At 38.9% G+C, this 19,829-nt stretch overlaps 1 protein-coding gene across 1 annotated transcript in view; it reads right to left on the bottom strand.

The window, feature by feature from the left end:
* The window catches only part of AKAP6 (A-kinase anchoring protein 6), a 588,857-nt gene that overhangs the window by 374,080 nt on the left and 194,948 nt on the right, over window positions 1–19,829 (bottom strand). The gene's annotated exons all lie outside the window — the stretch shown is intronic.

Here is a 19,829-nt window from a genome sequence, read left to right as displayed (position 1 = left end):
GATGAAAGGCAGCTGATCAAAATATGAAATGTGATTATCAGAAAGTAGCTATATTTCTTTATATTCTTAAGATTAACTTAATAACAAAAACAAAATTATTTTACCTATAAACATGGAGGGGGAATAAACAAAAAAGTTCCCAGTTTGACTTGGAATATGTCACATTCCATACAGGAATGAGCACAGGGAATAATAAGACTTATTGAAATGACAAAAGCCTTAAGAATAATTTATTCTTATGACATATTATTTCAGAAGCTTTCTAAATCATACTCCCTCTCCCAATTTCTTGATTTTTTAAATTACATGATAAGGGGGTTAACAGATGAATTTTTGAAAACAAAGTTATTTGCAAAGAGCAAAACATTATGTTATAAGGTAAGTTTATCACATTGGTACCTGCCTTAGTGAATGGTTTTAGGCTTCAACAGCTTTTCTACACCTGATTACAAGAGGGAGAAATCCACACCCCACATTTTTAACCACTCTCACATGCAACCTTTAAAATAACAATAATACTAGACTTGACTGTTTTTTAAAAACTAACAGAATCCTGCTCAAACTCTTCCAGAAAATTGCAGAAGAAGAAAATGTCTCCATCACCCTGATACCAAAACCAGACAGAGATGCTACAAAAAAAGAAAAAAACAGGCCAGTATCACTAATGAACATAGATGCAAAAATCCTCAACAAAATTCTAGCAAATAGAATCCAACAATACATTAAAAGGATCATACATAGTGATCAAGTGGGCTTTATCCCAGGGATGCAAGGATTCTTCAATATATGGAAATCAATCAATGTGATACACCATCTTAACAAATTCAAAGATAAAAAACATATGATCACCTCAATACAGGCAGAGAAAGCTTTTGACAAAATTCAATACCCATTTATGATAAAAAAAAAAAAAAAATCCCCAGAAAGTAGGCACAGAAGAAACTACCTCCACATAGTAAGGGCCATATGTGACAAACCCACAGCAAACATTATTCTCAATGCCAAAGAACTTAAACCTGATCTTCTAAGATCAATAACAAGACAAGTGTACCCACTCTCACTACTATTACTCAACATAGTTTTGGAAGTCCTAGCCACAGCAATCAGAGAAGAAAAAGAAATAAAACGAATGCAGATTTATAAAAGATGAAGTAAAACTCTCACTGTTTACAGATGACATAATACTATACATAAAAAACCTTAAAGATGCCACTAGAAAATTACTAGAGCTGATCAATGAATATAATAAAGTCACAGGATATAATAGTAATACACAAAATCCCTTGTATGCATATACACTAACAATGAAAAATCAGAGAGAAATTAGGGGGAAATCAATTAGAATGTATCAAAATTTCACTAAGAGGGATAAAACTCCAGAAGAGTGAGCTTTCTTATGTTCAGTCACTCAGTTGTGTCTGACTCTTTACAACCCCTTGAACTCTAGCCTGCCTGGCCCTTCTGTCTATGTGATTTTCCAGGCAAGAATACTGGAGTGGAAATACTGGAGTGGAGAAGGGAGTGTCATTCCCTTCTCCAGGGGATCTTCCCAACCCAAGGATCTAACCCAGGTCTTCTGTATTGCAGGCAGATTCTTTACCATCTGAGCTACCAGGTAATGTGTGTTATTTATACCAGATATGTCCGTAAGACTTTCCAGAGGAATAAATATGGAAGATTCTTGCTTCTGGAAGTTTGCATATTAAGACTGATAACACAGATGTGGTTATATATGTAAAGGACAAATAGAGTAGATTAAAACAAATAAAAACATTAAAGAAAAATGCATTAATACCTGATTGCATCACACATAAGTAAAGGGCAAAGAAACCTTATATTCAAGCTGTGAAGGCAAAATTTTCCTGCATATACCCTGTGACTCAGATGTTAAAGAATCTGCCTGCAATGCAGGAGACCCAGATTCGATCCCTGGGTCAGAAAGATCCCCAAGAGAAGGAAATGGCTACTCACTCTAGTATTCGTGCCTAGAGAATTTCATGAACAGTAAAGCCTAGCAGGCTACTGTCCATGGGGTTGCAAAGAGTCGGTCACACTTGAGCCACTAACACTTCTCACAAAATTTCAACCTGCATAGGATGTTTTTATGTTTAGTTGTTCAAACTGTGAAGAGAATTCCCATAACCCAGTAAAGCAAAGCAATACTTTATTTGAAGTATATTTCAACTTCTGTCTATTTGTTTTCCCTCACATACAGCTTTGCCCCTGGGGAAGGAATACCGTCAGTGTCATAGCAGCAGAGCAAGCCCAGGAAGTGGCATTAGATTGATTAATCATCCATTTTCATGGGAACTAATTACAATAAACATTTAATTTTCAATTCCAGTAGCTCACAATTAAATGTACCACCCATGGATAACCACCCTCTATTTCTGATTTTCACAAAATTCCATCTGATTTCCCAGATAAACTGATACTTTAAAGGAAAACTGCCTCATATTGTAGAGATCTACAATAACAGTCTTCCTGTGCATTTTTCCTGCCTTTATCTCAACTAGTCAAGCTTGCTTTCCCATCAAATTAATGGCTCTATTTGAATGCAAACAAATAGTAGGAAATTCAGCACAACTCTATACATTCTTCCAAATTCTCAGTTTTGTATTTTTCTTTTACAGGGGGTTCATGTAATAAGATTCCTTTCCAGTCACAGATAAATTTGAGAGGGGTGGAGGGTGGGGAAGCCAATAGACCACAACTTCTGATGATGCAAATGAAGCACTGATTCAAGTACATACGGATACCTATGCAGTTATAACTCTGGCTCTGAAGCTGTATGAGAGGAGTGATCAACCAGCTTTTTGGAATCCAGGGACCTCCTGTTCCCCTCCCCCATCAAATGCGTATCTGTGGTCACCTTTCCAGCATTAGAGATAATACCACCTTTATCCCAGCTGCTGTTAAAAATAACATAGATCTTCCCACAAATCCTTTCCTTTCCACAAATCCAAAGAAGATTCAACATTTAAAGTGCAAAAGGCAAAAGCAGATTTTAAAACTTTAAAAAAAATCTTTGTGGGAAGGTTTTTCTCACCACACTCTATTTATCATCCTACAGAAACTGAAGAAACATGCCATGGATTGCTCACTAACAAGGACTGCTGCTGCTACCTCCCTGATAGTCCACAAGTTTTCCATCGAAACCTGACGTTACAGAATACATTCAACGTGAATAAGACATTTAAATAAGGAGCGTGTTCTTTGACCAAAGTAGGAAGCAAAAAATGCAGCTACACACGCATCAAAACTGCCCACCTCTTTCTTTCTCTTGTGATTTTCTCTGTTAAATAAAAGAACAGAAAAGCCAGAAATCTGCTGCTGTACTCACTGTAAATGCTTTTGTCTCTAAAGGTCCTTCAGGATTAAGTGCCTGGCTCCTCCTCCTCTCCCTACTCGGGTTCTCTTCTTATAGCCAAACAAGATAAAGGGCCCTATCAGGGCTGCTTCATGCCAGCAGGACACTGGCGAGCCTGTAGAGGACCAGCTTCATGCACTCTTAGTGCCCTAAATCTCCAGCAGAGAGAGGGCTACTGCACTGTCCCTATTTGGAAGCTAATGTATAAGCTCCAGTCCTGTGCAGTCATAGGCTGGCCTTTTGCGAACAAGCAGTGATAAGGCTGCTGAGAAAAAGGAGTTAGTTGCCAAAACAAGGATCACTATGAAAAAGAGTATTTGGGTGGACAGAGCACATCCAGGCATGGTTCAGAAGAATCAAGACCATATACCCCCAAATCAAGCAATTTTAAAGCAGGATAAATTTTAAAATGTACAAATAAATTAATAGTACTATAGCAACATAACCAGTTGACAAAGTCAATTTGAGCTAAATGCATTCAGGCCCTATCTCTTTTCTTAGGAAGAAACTGCTTTTCCCAAAACAAGAGCATCTTCATGTGTATAGTTTGAAAGATGGTCTTATCATCATGTAAATCAACCCCAAACCTAAATACTTACTGTCAATCTTCCCTTACCCTACTCATTCCACAAAAAAAACAAGTGAGAGACTAAAGCATAAGTCTTGCCAAATTAACAAATATGCTCACAACAAAGGACATGCCACAGAGCTGAGGTAGAGAAAATTAAGTTAGGCATCACTAAGTGTCCTTGTTTCTTTTTCTTCATTTTTTGCTTTCGTATTCTCATAATTACTCTTCACAGAACCTATTCATAGAGACACTGAATTTTGAAAGAGGAAAAAAAGTTCCACGGAATGCTTTGGTTTTTGTCTATGGCTAGCTCTCATGCTTTGACTGCATTAAGGAAAAATAAATGAACTCAAGAGGTGCACCCTATATCCGCTTCCAGGACTCTAGAATCAGGCTCTGCAAAGAAAACACAAAAACAAGCTTAATAAATGGCTTAATTAAATGTCTCGGCCTACCCAGATGAATGAGGCTCTAATTCATCACCTAGTTTTAAATCTTGCAGCCTGTCTACCTCCCCAGCCTCTTGTGAGGTCAAGGGTTGAGAAATTTTAAGTGGCTTTAAGTTATTTAACAGGAGAGCCAAAGAATTCCCACAAAATAGTTAAATTTGTACTTAGGGGGAAAAAGAGTGCCTTTTGTAAGATGCTCCTCAGGAAGTTCCCATCATTACCCACTCCTCCTTCTTCTTCGCCCCCCTCTCCCAGCCCCAAGCCCTCTAGCACTCATCTGGGTAACACTGTTCAGTGAGATCACTGTGGTAACCTCAGATTAGGCTCACTTTCTAATCCTCCTACGTAACAGAGCAGCCTGCAAATGGGTATCAGTGAGAAGAAGAAGCTCAAGCTTCAAGTACACAGGCTTAAGGAGTAGGGAGGGGGATGAATATAGCCTGTAAATAGTGGGGCCTAGACAGATTTCTATAATTTAAAAGGTCTTCTTGGTGTTATCACTGATGTTCTCCCCCATCCTTTTCCCCTTTGATATATCCTTTGTATATGGCTGCCCCTCAAGCAAATGGCTGATTTCATCCTACTAATCACACAGAGACCATGAGCCCTCTCCTGGGTCTCTTCTCGATCACTGCTAACTCCTTTGCCCAGAGCATGGGGTCTTGTGTCAGCCATAACACACTTCATCAATTGTCTTCCTTGCTTAACTCCTCCTCCCGCCCTCCCCCCACCCACCTCCTATTATTTAGATCCTCCTCCTGTGGCACGGACACCCAGACTGACTCAGTTAGTCATCACACCTCCCATGTCTTCCTTCCATCACTGCAGTGGTCCGTTCCTGTCACTCCAAGATTCAGTTCGCTACTTCACTCTGCTTGGGGTGGGGTAAGGAGCACAAACACTCATCAGCTGCAAATAGTGCCCATAGTCATGAATTTGTGGATCTGAACTCAGAGACGCTCATGAGTGTTCATATTTCTTATCCCCACTCCAAGTTGCTAATAATCACCTTTAAGCATTAGGCAGCCACCTTTCTGTTGTTCAAGAAAATGTCTTGGGGAGAACTGGATTTGTAAAACTAATACATAATTTATATATTCATTACTTTTGTCAATGCTATTAATAGAAAGAAAATGAAATGAGATTTATATCAAACCAACTGACATTACTGAGAATCAACTATATATAAGGCACCATGTGTATATGTAACTCATCAGATTACTTTCAAGGAAATTATAATTAATGGGGACAATTTCCCTCGCTCCACTCTCCCCTTAGACACACACACACGTGCACACACACTCATCTACTAATACCTTTAACATAGGCAGAATGTGGGCAAACAAAGCCCTGTGGGGGCCCTGTGGGGTGGCATTAATCCTGGATAGAGGAAAGATAAGGAAGAACCTGAAGAAGGAAACATTTGAGATAGGCTTGTAAAAGTGGGTATGATTTAGATGGGCAAAAATACAAGGGAGATGGGGGAAGAATTCCAGCCTGGAGGAAATACATGGACAAAGACACCTCAACATCAAGAACTGGGGAGAATCTGCAAATAATTCAGTGTTGAGAGGAATTGGGAGCTTGATGGGATGGGAACCAGAAGCAATTAAGACTACAAGGTAAGCTGCAACCGTGTTATAAGAACACTTTGAACACCATACAATGGAGTTTGAAATGAATCTCACAGGGATCAGGAACTCTGAAAAGACTGCAAGAGAAGAGAATAGAATTACAGTTGTGTGCTAGAATGAGACAGAAAAATCAATATACAAACTCTTATTTACCAAGAAAATTAAATGAGAAATAAGCATTATGAGAGAATCAACATCTTTTCCAGGCAAACTTCATCAATATAAAATGTAATCTTAAAAACTTCTTTATACCCCATAAAAAACAGAAAGAAAGACTGATTGAGACAGGAAGACTACAAGTCTGACTTTTAGATCAGAGTGATTAAAGGAGTTCTGTGCTCTGTTCTACCTACTCCATTAAATATAAAAGAGTTCTCCATTTTTAGCTCTCTATTAACCCTAGCATCATATATCTGAAGTGGAAAATTTTTTAGGAGCATTTCATGCAATGTTTTTACTTTTTTCTTGTTCTAAAATTTTTTAATTAATTAAAAAGTAACAAATAGTAATTCAAACATTATAAAAATAGATACTATTAAAGTTAAAAGCTACTTCTCTGTCCCAATATTTTCATCCCAAATCAATCAGTGATAAGAGGCTATTTATCTTTTGTGTCCTCTATATGTAAAGTAGAAAGGAAATGAACCCTAAAAGAAAAGTTGTCTTTTAAGATTCTGAAGCCTAAATTAGTCAGCTATCTCTATTAATGAAGCAATATAGAAGTGTTTGCTAATTCAGTGTTGATTTACTAGGTACTAGTATGTATTCTACAGAAAGTTGTCACCTACAAACTGAAAGAATGCTGGGAAATTTCTGCAAAGAGACAGCCAACTGAATATATGTATCTGATTTGGCTCCCTCTAGAAACCTCACTAACACTACTGCAGTGGGGTTTCGGTTTGAAATTTGTTTTAAGTATAAACACTTGAGAATGCGAGGGAAAACAGCAATATTTTTGGCAGCTGAAAATCAAATGAATGTGATAAATGCCTTAGCCAACCCAAGAAAACAAAATCCTAAACTCAGTGGCACAGAGAGCAAAGAACCAACCTGATCTTACCTTAGAATTCTTTAAGTATTTTGAAATTGGTGGAGTCAGATACCTCTGGCATTGGAGATGGAAAAGTACTTAGTGAAAAATTAACTTTACCCAAGAAAAGTCTGGCCTTCCTTCCAACTCCTGAGAGGTAATCTCTAAACTTTTGGAATTTCCTGAGTGATAGGATTATTTTTGTTGTTCATGGTGGGCCCCTTAGTCTACACTAACAAGGTGACGCCTGATGGGAGCTAACCAGACAGAAAGACCATTAATGCAATTGGAGGGCTGGGGCCTTGAGCAACCACATGGGCAGTCATTCAATCATTCATGCCTAAGTAACGAAGCCCCAATACGGATCATCAACACTGAAGCTCAAGCCAACTTCCCAGGTCGGCAATACTCCTTGTACTGCTACCCCAAGTAGCAGTACTACTTGGTTATACACCAAGTACAAGAGGTAATGCATCCCTAAGGACATAGACGCTTTCTACCTGGAAACTTCCCAGTCCCAGATTCCACCCTATGTTTCTTCCTTTGGCTGGTTCTGATTTGCACACTTCTGCTAGAATAAAACTACAATCCTAAGTATAGTGCTCTCCTGATTTCTGTGAGTTGATCTATCAAATTATCCAATCTGAAGGAGTCTGTGAGAATCTCCAAATTTATCATTATCTGGTCTGAGTGAGGACAGTCCTGGGGACCCCAGAACTTGCAGCTGATATCAGAAATCTTGGGCAAATTAGACAGTCTTGAGGAACTGTACCCTTAACCTCAAGTTTCACCTAACTGTGGATAAAGGAGCAATGCTATATTGAAAAGATTAATTCTGATTGAAAAATGTTTAGAGACATTAGAATTTTAGGTCTTTCCTTATTCTGTGTTGCTGGGTTGTTGCACTCACTCCAATTCTAGATGATTATCATTCAGAAAGAATCAATCAGAGGATCTCTGGACTTAGGGGCTCTGGGTAGTTGAATATAGCAGTACCTTGAAAATAGGTGAATTAAGTTAACAGGCATTCAGAGTGCTGAGACCCTGAGTCCTCCTCTGCAACTTGACTCTCCAAAGCCTTTATTCTCCATTTAGGAGACTAGAGACACCTCCCCCACCCCCGCAGGCAGAGTTGATCAGTCCAAGAAGACACAATACAAAAATCTGGCACATCCAGATCACCATACAATGACATTCAGGCCTACCCACACACTCAGAGATTCAACCAGTTTTCTAGTCTCCTACTCCTAAATATGATTAGGCAGTTAAGGATTAGCAGAAATTAAGGAAAAATTCTAATTTGGATAACAGTCGCAAAGGAAGCAAACAAAAAACTTCAACCTGGAGCAAATAGACTACGCAAGGAGAAGATGATGTGGTGAAAAATAAAAATTATCAGAGGTAAGATATTGTATCCATGAAGAATAGAATTTTATTTTTAAAAATGTATAGAAAAAAGAAAAATTTGGAAAAATAAAAACATGATAGCAGAAAGGGAAATCTTAATATAATGGCTGGAAATAAAGTTGAAGAAATCTCACAGAAAGTAAAGCAAAAGATAAATAGACAGAAATTAGGAGAGAAAGATAATCAGGGACCAATCCAAGAGGTCCAAGAATAGGAGTCCCTGAAGGTGAAATGAAAAAGAAAGGAAAATATTAATAAAATCTTATAAGAAAATGAAGGACATGAGTAAGAAGACCCACTCAGTGTATGAAAATAGACACACAATAGGGTACTTTATTGAAATCCAGAATACTAGGAAAATAAGATTTGGGTTAAAGGTAGAGGCATATACAAAGAATTATAAATTAGATTAATTTAGATCTCAATAGTAACTGTGATATTGTGATTTATAGTAAGAATATCTATTTTGTCTTTATCCCCATTTCTGGCACAGAGTTCCTAAAATTCTGGGAATGTCCAAAGCACAAGAGTAAAGAGATCATCTTTCGTTATAATATTTGTTCTTTTGTCCTTCTTACTGAACTAGCTCCAGAGCCATAATGATGAAAGGGGTGTCTTGTTATTCTATAAAGTCTCTTTCAGCTACACCTGAGTTTAAGTTAATGAGGTGACTTTCAGAAAGGATCGGGGCTGATTGCCAGGGAAACCAACCAGATTAAGAGATTGGAACTTTTGGTCCCACTGTTATAGCCACGCGTTCCGGGAAACAAACTCACTCAGAAGGACACTGCAGATAGTGGAGTGCAGTTTATCACACCGGCGGGCCCAAGGGAGAGTCTCCTCTTAGCCAAGGACCCCAACCAGCATTTGTGAAAATCTTTTATACCCCATGTGTACATGTCCAAACCCACCACCCCAAATTCCTTGAAATTTACATAAACAAAGGAAGGGTAAATACAACTACAATAACCCCATCATTCACATGTTATGTGTTCAAACAGTTAATAATCAATAAGCTCGTGGTCACGTTCCAACCAGTTAATAATTGATAATCCCGATAGATATGGAAAAAATTTATGACCTTTCCGGAGGCAGGGGTGATTACGGTATGTTTCCTCTCAGGCAATGAGTAACCTGGATGTGATCTTCAATATTCCCCTGCCCAGAGGGGGTCTTATCCTTTCATTGTCATTCCCATAGGCGCAAACCACAGAGTTCAGAGTCCACTGGAGAGGTGGCCGTGCACGACCAGCACGGACAGGCCTGAGATGGAGTCCAGGCCCTATGAATTCCTTCTTCACCACCCCTCAACTTCTAGGGAGGAGAGAGGGGCTAGAGGTTGAATCAAACACTAATGCCTATGATTTAATTAATCATGACTGTGCAATAAAGCCCCATAGAAACCCAAAAGGACAGGCTTTGGAGAGCCACCAGATTGGTGAACAAGAATGCACCCACAGGCTAGGTGGCTGGGACATCCCAGACTCCACAGAGACAGAAACTCCTGTGCTCAGGACCCTCTGGACTTTGCCCTGTGTCTCTCTTTATCTGGCTGTTCGCTCATATTCTTCATAACCTTTGTGACAAAATGATAATCTAGCAAGTAACCTGTTTTCCTCAGTTCTGTGAGTGGTTCTAATTAATCTAACCTGAGGAAGGGATTGTTTTACAGTCAGTCAGTCAGATGCACAGGAAAACAGTCTGGATTTGCAACTGACCCCTGAAGTGAGTAGCGAGAAGGGGACAGTCCTGTGGGCGAGGCCTGAACATGTGGGATCTGATACTATTTTCAGGCAGACTGTGCCAGCACCAAGTTAAATTACAGGGTGCCCAGCCAATATCACTGAGTTGCTCTGTGTGGTAGAAACCACACACTCAGCAATGCCAAAAGTGAAGAAAAGTATTGAGAACAGAAGAGACAGACAGAAGGATGTTTTTCCATAATAGCAGCATTGGAGACTAGAAGACAATTGTTTTCCTCAAGAAGAAAAAAGAACCCTAGCATATAATGGGATACCGAGAACAAAACAGTTTGATTAAAAAAAATCAAATGTGAGGACAGGATAAGAGACTAGTCTCTTCACATTTAAGTTCATAAGAAAAGAAACATCCCACACACTTTTCTCAAGAGATACCAGTCTCTTTGGTAGGTACTCCACCAAAACAAAGAGGTAACCAAGGAAGAGGAAGTTAAAGGATGCAACAAACAGGAAACCTATCACCCCAGGGTGGTAAAGAGGAGAAATTTAAGGATGCCAGCCATACACCAGGGCAAGGAAGGCATCCAATCCAGATTGGACCAGGTCAGAAGGCTCTCAGAAAGACTTCTCCAAACAGATGACACTGAAAGAAAACCTGATGTGAATGAACACAAGATATTTGTTGATCTAGTCGAGCACTGGAGATTGAATTAGAGACAATTCAATTACAGACACAGAAAACTAAGCAAATAATAACAATAAACTCTAGAAAAAAATTAAAAGGTATACAAAAATAGAATAGGAATTATATTATTCTATGTGGTTTAGTTAAAAATTGCATTTACATATTCTTAATATTAACACTAAATGTTGATGTAGTCCAAGTCACAACATGTTTTTGCAGGAAGAACTGGGGGTAAGAACTGTGTGTGTGCACTCATGGGACATGTGTGCCTCTGTGAGAGAAAGTAAGAGAGAGGGATGGGATGGGGAAACAAGCTAAATAAATTCCTATCTTTCATAGTGAGAAGTCAATAGATAAAAATAAGAGAAAAACTACTCAGGAAGTAGTCATGCCATTCAACTGTTCTAAGATGAAGGTACTTACCAAAGAATCAGCTGACAGATGAAAATGGTTGCCTCTGGAGAACTGGAAATGGAAAAGAAAGTCTAGAGGCTGCTGTTTGTCTAAAATCCCCAAGCTACCTGACTCTGAACTATTTGTGTGTAAACACGCAAATTTAAAATACCTAGATTAAAAAATAAAAGCGTTTCTTAACTGCAGGACAGGGTTTTAATAGACTCAGGTACATTGAGAATTTCCAAATAAGGAATAGGAATATATGACTTATTTGACTATGAAAATGATTACTTTTGCTTGCTTATTTGGAGTAGAGAATGGCACAAGACTGGATGGGGCACTCAGTTATAATGCTAAGTTTAAAATTGTGCCTACCCACTTGTTAAAACACCCTAGTTTAAAAGACAAAATGCTTATTGTGACTCAGTTCAACAATAAGGTTATATTTGTTTCATTCAAAGAATTCCTTTAAGAAATAAGTGCTTCCTATGAACTAAACCTGATCTCATGATGAAAGCCACAGAAGATTAAGGGACCAAGCTGAAGATAAGGTTATTTCATTATTTGTCCCATGAGTGGATATGTTCTAGAGTGAATAACTATTATTTCTGACGACAACTGAATCAGACTAAAATACAAAATAATGAACTTAAGCCAGATCTTTCAACTAATAATATATTTGTTAGGACCATTCATGCTGCAACTTGAGAAACATCAAACAACTACCCACACTTCTATTCTTTTATTAACAGAAGGCATTTTAAAGGTGAGGAACTTTCATAAAGACCAGGATTTTCAAAAGCATTATTTCCTATTCATTATTATTTCTTATTCACCCTAACCTCCCAGACATGCAAAAAAAAGATTTTCTTTAGAAGATTCTAATGTCAGATTTAAAAATACTAATGGAGATAGTAAGAGCTCTTAATATCTAAAGGTCTGATGTGATCACAGATCCTCCCTCTGAATGTTCTTTTTTACATAAAGAATAATTAAAGGTCTGATATTATATCTGCTTTTCAAAGAAACAATTTCAGCAAGGTAAAATTATTTCAAATATTTTACAATGGTTTTGCTTAAAATGAATCAAGTTTATTAAATACTGTTAAGTATTTCTGTCCATTCAGTCATCTAAATTGAAGATTGGTATCCCTGATAAAGTATGACTTGTTCCAACATGAACTGTTGCTTTAAAAAATAATTCCTAGAATAAATAAAAATTATACATTATGGACCTGCAAAGAAAAATAAAATATATATTTTCTAGTAAAAAAGAGATAGATAGAACAAAAATAAATATGGGCTTGTACTATATATGCTGGTAGGCAATAAAAGCATAGAGCATGGACAAGCTTAAGCTTTCTTCTTAATGAATTATTCATTCTCTTGCTTAAGGAAATAAATAGCAATAATAGAAAGTGCTGAGTAACAGCTAATGACTTAAAAGCCTCTAAAAAGAACCTGGCAGATCCTTTAAGGACCCTAGAAACTTAGATTGAATACTACCAGATGCTCTGTCAGATCTTCCCTTCGGCAAACAGGAAAAAAATATTTTATTTTTTAAATGTAAGTTGTCTCCTCTAAATCCCAGGGAGTACAAGGGACAAAATGCTGAATATTATAACAGATCAACCTGTACTCTTTCCCAACTGCTTAAGAGCTAAAGCCTAGTAAGTTGAAAGCAAAAACCCTCCAGGCCTTAGATTTTATCACTTACCACTAACAAAGTTTAGCTGTGCTGTGGGAAGACAGCAGCAGGTTCCCAGAGAGGTCATCATTTCCAAGCCTTTCACTTCTTGCTCTCCTTAGTAAGTCTTGGATAAGACTTTATCATCAAGCACATGAGAATCTGGCAGTCATCCAAGACCCAAGGGTCATCCAGATGCTTCAAAGCCAACTAAGCGTTTTATTTTAATTTTTCCTATCTTTCCTTCTTAGCAACAGTTAAATTTGGTAGGGCACTCATAAACAGTTGTTCCTTCTCCATCAGGCTCAGAAAATCATCTTTGTATAATTTTTCAATTTAGACTTCACAATCATATCATACATCACATGACACAGCTATTTGGGGTCTTACTTAGTCACTTACAGCTAAATACAAATGAACCTCAGACAAATTATGCCTGTCACAGCTTCTGTTCATTGTGCCCTTTGCCCAGATCCTGTCATCATTAACAGCTTCCTATGAGTCATTGATTTGGATACTCAACATCTTTTGAACGAATTTCTTCAACAAGAAATGTTACTTCATAGGTTTGAAAATGAACAATCCAGAATGTGTCATCAATACAGCTGACAACTTTTAGAACAAGAGTATTTGGAATGACCTTTAAGTAAACTAGACTCTATTATGTGGGAGTTTTATTTCATTTTTAAATAATGTAAAACACAAACATCTGAGAGAATATGGCTTTTCTCAGCTTCCATCATAATGTGCAAAGTAACATGAAGAAAACAGATGTAGACAGATTTATAAGAAAGCAGAGAAATATTTTGCCCTGACAGTTTTATGTATACCATAGTTTAAGGGAAAAAAGGGTATTTAATGGGCATCTCACTTTGACACTTTCTTGGTGCTATGAAAAACAAGTGAGGCAACACTTGTTGACCCTCCCCCTTCCAGGAACTTCAGGCCCAGGAAAGGAAGAACTAGCAGTTTCTGTGTGGACTTACTTCTCAACTGAACTATAAAGAGAAAAGGTTGGAGAAAAACTGCTCTGAACATAAAGAATAAGTCTACTGTTTTTCCATTTTTTTACCAGCTTTATTGAGATACAACTGACATATAAATGTGTATACACTTAAGTGTATATGAGGGCTTCCCTGGTGGCTCAGATGGTAAAGAATCTGCCTGTAATACAGGATATCTGGGTTTGATCCCTGGGTTGGGAAGATCCCCTGGAGAAGAGAATGGCTACCCACTCCAGTATTCTTGCCTGGAGAATTCCATGGACAGAGGAGCCTGGTGGGCTACAGTCCATGGGGTCACAAAGAGTTGGACATGACTGAATGACCAAGCATGCACACAGGTGTATGTGATGATCTGACATACAAATATTGCAAAAAGATAACAAAATAAGGTTAGTTAATACACCCATCAACTCACATAGTTACGATCTTGTGTATGTGTGGTGAGATCACTTAAGATATATTAGTATTAAATATAGTCACAATACTGTCCATTAGATTCCCAGAACTTAATCATCTTATACCTGGAAGATAATGCCTCTAACAACCACATTCTACTTTCCATTTCTATGAGCTTGGTTTTATTTTAGATTCCACATACAAGTAAAACCATATAATATTTCCCTTTCTCTGTCTAACTTTTATTACTTAGCCCTCAGGTCAATCCATGTTGTCACAAATGGTAGGGTTTCCTTCCTCTTATGAATTTTATATATATATATATATATATATATATATATATACACACACACACACACACACACACACATTCATGTCACATTATATTTATCCATTCATCTCTTGATGAACATAGATTTTTCCCATGTCTTAGTTATTGTGAACAATGCTGCAATAAACTTGGGGATAGATATCTCTTCAAGACAGTGATTTCATTTTATTTGGATATATACTCAGAAATGGGATTGCTGGATCACATAGTAGTTCTATTTTTTGAGGAACCTTCATACTATTTTCCACAGTAGCTACACCAATTTACACTCACATCAATAGTGCACAACAGTTGCCTTTTCTCCACATCCTCACCAGCATTTGCTATCACTTGTCTCTTTGAGAACAGTTATTCTAATAAGTGTGAGGTGATATCTCATCATGGTCTTGATTTGTATTTCCCTGATGATTACTAACATTGAGCAACTTTCCTTATACCTGTTGGCCATTTGTGTATCTTCTTTGGAAAAATATCTACTCACATTATCTGCCCATTTTTAAATGGTATTATTCAGGGGATTTGCTATTGAGCTGTGTAAGTTTCTTGTATACTTGAGATGTTAACTCCTTATCTAATATATGGTGTGCAAATATTTTCTCCTATTCCATATACTACAAAAACTTTTTCCCATTTGAGTATTCTTGACTGCCTTGTCAAATATGACTCAACTCTGCCCTCCAGTGAGTAAGCACCAGCCCCCAGGCCACACCCCCCACCACCCCAGGCCATGTACACGGCTTCAGGGGGTCCTAGCTCCACCCTCCAACAGGTCAACACCAAGTCCTATCCCCTCGGGGCTGCATGAGCAGCCACAGGGGGACCCAGCCCCACCCATCAGCAGGCCAGCAGCAGCTCCATGCCCCCCTCACCAGACGACACAGCCCAGTGCACAGGAAGCCTACCCCACCCTCCAGAGGCACTGAAGCCACCACTGAAGCCAACACATGAGGCATGACCCTGAAGCCAATGAGACCAGGGGCCAGTCTGACCTCCCAAAGCATCCACTGTAATCAGCTCCAGCACAACAGAAGGGCAGACACATCCCACAGTGATGGCAATCCTAGAATGTACAGCTCTGGTAACCAGAGGGGAGTGCTTCTGGGCCCCAAAGCACATGTCCTCCGTAAGGCCACTTCTCCAAGATTGAGAAATGTAACCAACCTACCCAACACACTGAAATAGAGAACTGGGCAAAATGAGGAGACAGACTATGTTCCAAACAAAGAAATGAGGCATAACCTCAGAAAAACAACCAAATGAAGCGGAGAAAAGCAATCTTTAAGATGATTGTTTTGATTTATTTATCAGGCAAATTATAGATCTTCATTTCTTTGTGGTTGGAGTTTATTAGTTTTCTTTGGTCATGTCGTATATTGCCTGACACTTCATGATCCATGAAATTTTACATTGGCTTTTGTCTATTTGAAGGAGCAAGCACATCTTCCAGTACTTATAGTTTGGTTTCAGTAAGAAAAGACCTTCTCCTGTCTATTCCTTCAGTTGGTGGAATAACCTACAGAATCACAGTTATGCTGGGCTGGAGCTGGTTATGAGGTTGTTGCTGGGTTCGCAGTGAGATCCACGGTTGGCAGGCTTGTTCTCAGGGTCTCAGGTGGATGTTGATAATGCCTGGTGCCTCTAGTACCTTATTCAGTAAGTAATACTGAGTAAGTAGTGCTCAGACAGCTGTCCACTTCAGAATCCACAGTGGGGTCTTCAGACAGTGGACCTATTACAGGTGTGTGGCAGGTGTGGTCTCTAGGAAGACTGCCACCTGGTCATTGGATGGGTCCCTATGTGGGCAGGACTTATCGTGAACCTCAGCTGAGAGGGGCTGAAAGCAAGCCCCAGGACTGTTTCAGTTTCCAGGGCCAAAACTGAACCCTGCAGACCTGCCTCTGCAAGCATAGGTAAGTCTCCCACCAGGTCCCTGAGCAAGCTGGACTGATCCCTGACTGGGAGTAGAGGTACTAAAGCCAAGTATAGGGCCCTTTCAGGATCTCCAAGAGTTTGGGCAAAAGGGCCTGCTGCCTGATCCCCATGCCAGCAAAACTGCTGGCAGACTGCAAAGGCATTGGAGTAAGGCCCTTTCAGATCTCCAAGGGCACACTCAGGAGTGTCTCCTGTGCTGGGACCCTAGAGCCCCAGGACTGCTGGCAGACTGGCAGACCGTGGCTGTGAGGAAGCTAATGCCATGGATAGGGCCCTTTCAAGGTCTCCTAGGATCCATATGAGAGTTTCTCCTGCCTGGTTCCTATGCCAACAGGCTTGCTCTTGGATTGCAGCTGGCACAGGACTAATACCTAGTCTGAGGCCCTTCAAGGATTGCCAGGGCACAGATGAGAGTATCTCCTACCTCATCAAGTCTCTGTACTTTTAAACTAGTTTCTGAGTCTATTGTTGTTAAGTTATCAATCGTGTGCAACTCTTTGTGACCTCATGGACTGCAGCACACCAGGCTCCCCATTCTTCACTATCTCCCAGAGTTGGTTCAAACTCATGTCCATTGAGTTGGTGATACCATCCAACTATCTTATCTTCTGTCACCCCCTTCTCCTCCTGCCCTCAATCTTTCCCAGCATCAGGGTCTTTTTCAATGAGTTGACTCTTTGCATCAGGTGGCCAAAGTATTGGAACTTCAGCATCAGTCCTTCCAATGAATATTTAAGACTGATTTCTTTTAAGATTGACTAGTTTGATCTCCTTGCAGTCCAAGGGATTCTCAAGAGTCTTCTCCAGCACCACAGTTCAAAAACTTCAAGTCTTCGGCACTCAGCCTTCTCTCTGGTCCAACTTTCACATATGTACATGACTACTGGAAAAACCATAGGTTTATGGATCTTTGTTGGCAAAGTGATGTCTCAGCTTTTTAATATGCTGCCTAGGTTTGTCATAGCTTTCCCTCCAAGGAACAAGCATCTTTTGATTTTATGGCTGTAGTCACTCTCCGTAGTGATTTTGGAGCCACAGAAAATAAAATCTGTCACTACTTCCACTTTTTCCCCTTCTATTTGTCATGAAGTGATGGGACCAGATACCATGATCTTAGTTTTATAAGGTGGAATTTTAAGCCAACTTTTTTCACTCTTCTCTTTCACTGTAATCAAGAGGCTCTTTACAGAAAGAACAATTAAAGGTCTGTCACTTTCTACCACAGGAATGGTATCATCTGCATGTCTGAGGTTTTTATTTCTTCCAGCAATCTTGATTCCAACCTGTGATTCATCCAGTTCGATGTTTCACATGATATACTCTGCATAGAAGTGAAATAAACAGGGTGACAATATACAGCATTGATGTATACCTTTCCCAACTTTGAACCAGTCAGTTGTTTCGTGTAAGGTTCTAACTGTTGCTTCTTGACCTACATACAGGTTTCTCAGGAGGCAGGTAAAGTGGTCTGGTATTCCCATCTGTTTAAGAATTTTCCACAATTTGTTGTGATCCATCCACACAGTCAAAGGCTTTAGCACAGTCAATGAAGCAGATGTTTTTCTGGAATTCCCTTGCTTTCTCTATGATTCATCAGATGTTTGCAATTTGATCTCTGGTTCCTCTGCCTTTTCTAAACCCATCTTACATATCTGGAAGTTCTTGGTTCACATAGTACTGCAGTCTAGCTTGAAGGATTTAGAGCATTACCTTGCTAGCATGTGAAATGAGTGTAACTGTATAGTAGTTTGAACAGTCTATGGCATTGTCCTTTGGCAGGGGTACCATACCCTAAACTGAAGAATTTTAAGCTTATATTTATATTTAATATACTTATATTAAATAATACATGTATTTAATACTTAGATCTCATCTATTCTTCCACTCAGATCTCAAAATGCTATCAGCATGGCCTTAACCTTCAGTCAGGAAATTGGAATCTGATCAGATCTGAAGGAAAGACTGAAAGATATTATTGAGGGAGACTAGTTCATCAGTAAACATCACTCCATAGCAGGATTCTTCTACCTTGTTATTATTTACATTTTGGGCCAGATAATCCTTTATTATGGCTTCCCAGGTGGTACAGTGGTAAAGAATCTGCCTGCCAATGCAGGAGACACAGAAGACATGGGTTCAACCCCTGGGTTGGGAAGATTCCCAGGAGAAGCAAATGGCAACCCACTCTGGTATTCTTGCCTGGAAAATCCCATAATCAGAGGAGCTGGCGGGTTGCACACTCCTTAGGGGTTGCAAAGAGTAGGATATGACTTAGCCACTGAACACAGCACAATATTGTGTAATAAAGAGCTGACTTGTGCATTGGAGCATGTTCACTACTAGATGCCCGCAGCACTCCCACCTGTCCAGTGATGATGATCAAAATGTCTTTAGATAGTGCCAAATGTTTCCTAGGGTTAAAATCACTCCTGGTAGAGAACTGCTGCCTTATATTGAGACTCACAGTTGACATTCCCCTCCCACATACCCAGAGCTTCACATCAGCTTCTAAAATATTTTAAAATTATGTATGGGTGAATATATATAAATCTGTAATATGTGTTTGAATTAATTAACCATTTAGGAAGCATAGTATAGTTTGGCTCTTCTCAACTAAAATTATTTTGTTCTTTACAAGATCTAAACTTAAAATAAATTTCTGAAAAACACCCTTTAAAATTAAAAGTATCCATCCTCCCAAAATTTAAAAATTGAAAACAAAAACTATTTAATATTATCTACCCATGGGAAATGAAGTGAAGTTTACCTTACTTTACACAATTCTAAACAGACGTTCTTTCTCACTCAAGAAACAATTTATTATCTTAACCATCATCATGATCATCTAAAAATCTCATCATACATAATCAAGAGAGGTAAGAAAGTCAAGCGTATTTTCCTGAGGATACCTCTGAGGTTCTGGCCTTTAAGGGATGTGCATCGAATGTCAGTTTGAAATGTGGAATTTTATTACCTTTCACGCTGTTAAGTATTTTTAATGTCAGTTTCAAATTAAAAGAGTGCCTTTTTGCATGTAAGAAAAATACTTTTAGAATGTATGTATATATATGTGTGTCTGTATACAATCTAAAAGTATTTTTCTTACCATCTGGTGGCTCAGACAGTAAAGAATCTACCTGCAATGTGGAGACCTGGGTTCAATCCCTGGGTTGGGAAGATCCCCTTGAGAAGGACATGGCAACCCATTCCAGTATTCTTGCCTGGAGAATCCCCATG

This window comes from Dama dama, chromosome 13, assembly GCF_033118175.1.
Source record: "Dama dama isolate Ldn47 chromosome 13, ASM3311817v1, whole genome shotgun sequence".
Classification (NCBI taxonomy): Eukaryota; Metazoa; Chordata; class Mammalia; order Artiodactyla; family Cervidae; genus Dama; species Dama dama.
Note: the sequence above shows the minus strand (reverse complement) of the source record. Positions and strands in the feature narration are given on the sequence as shown.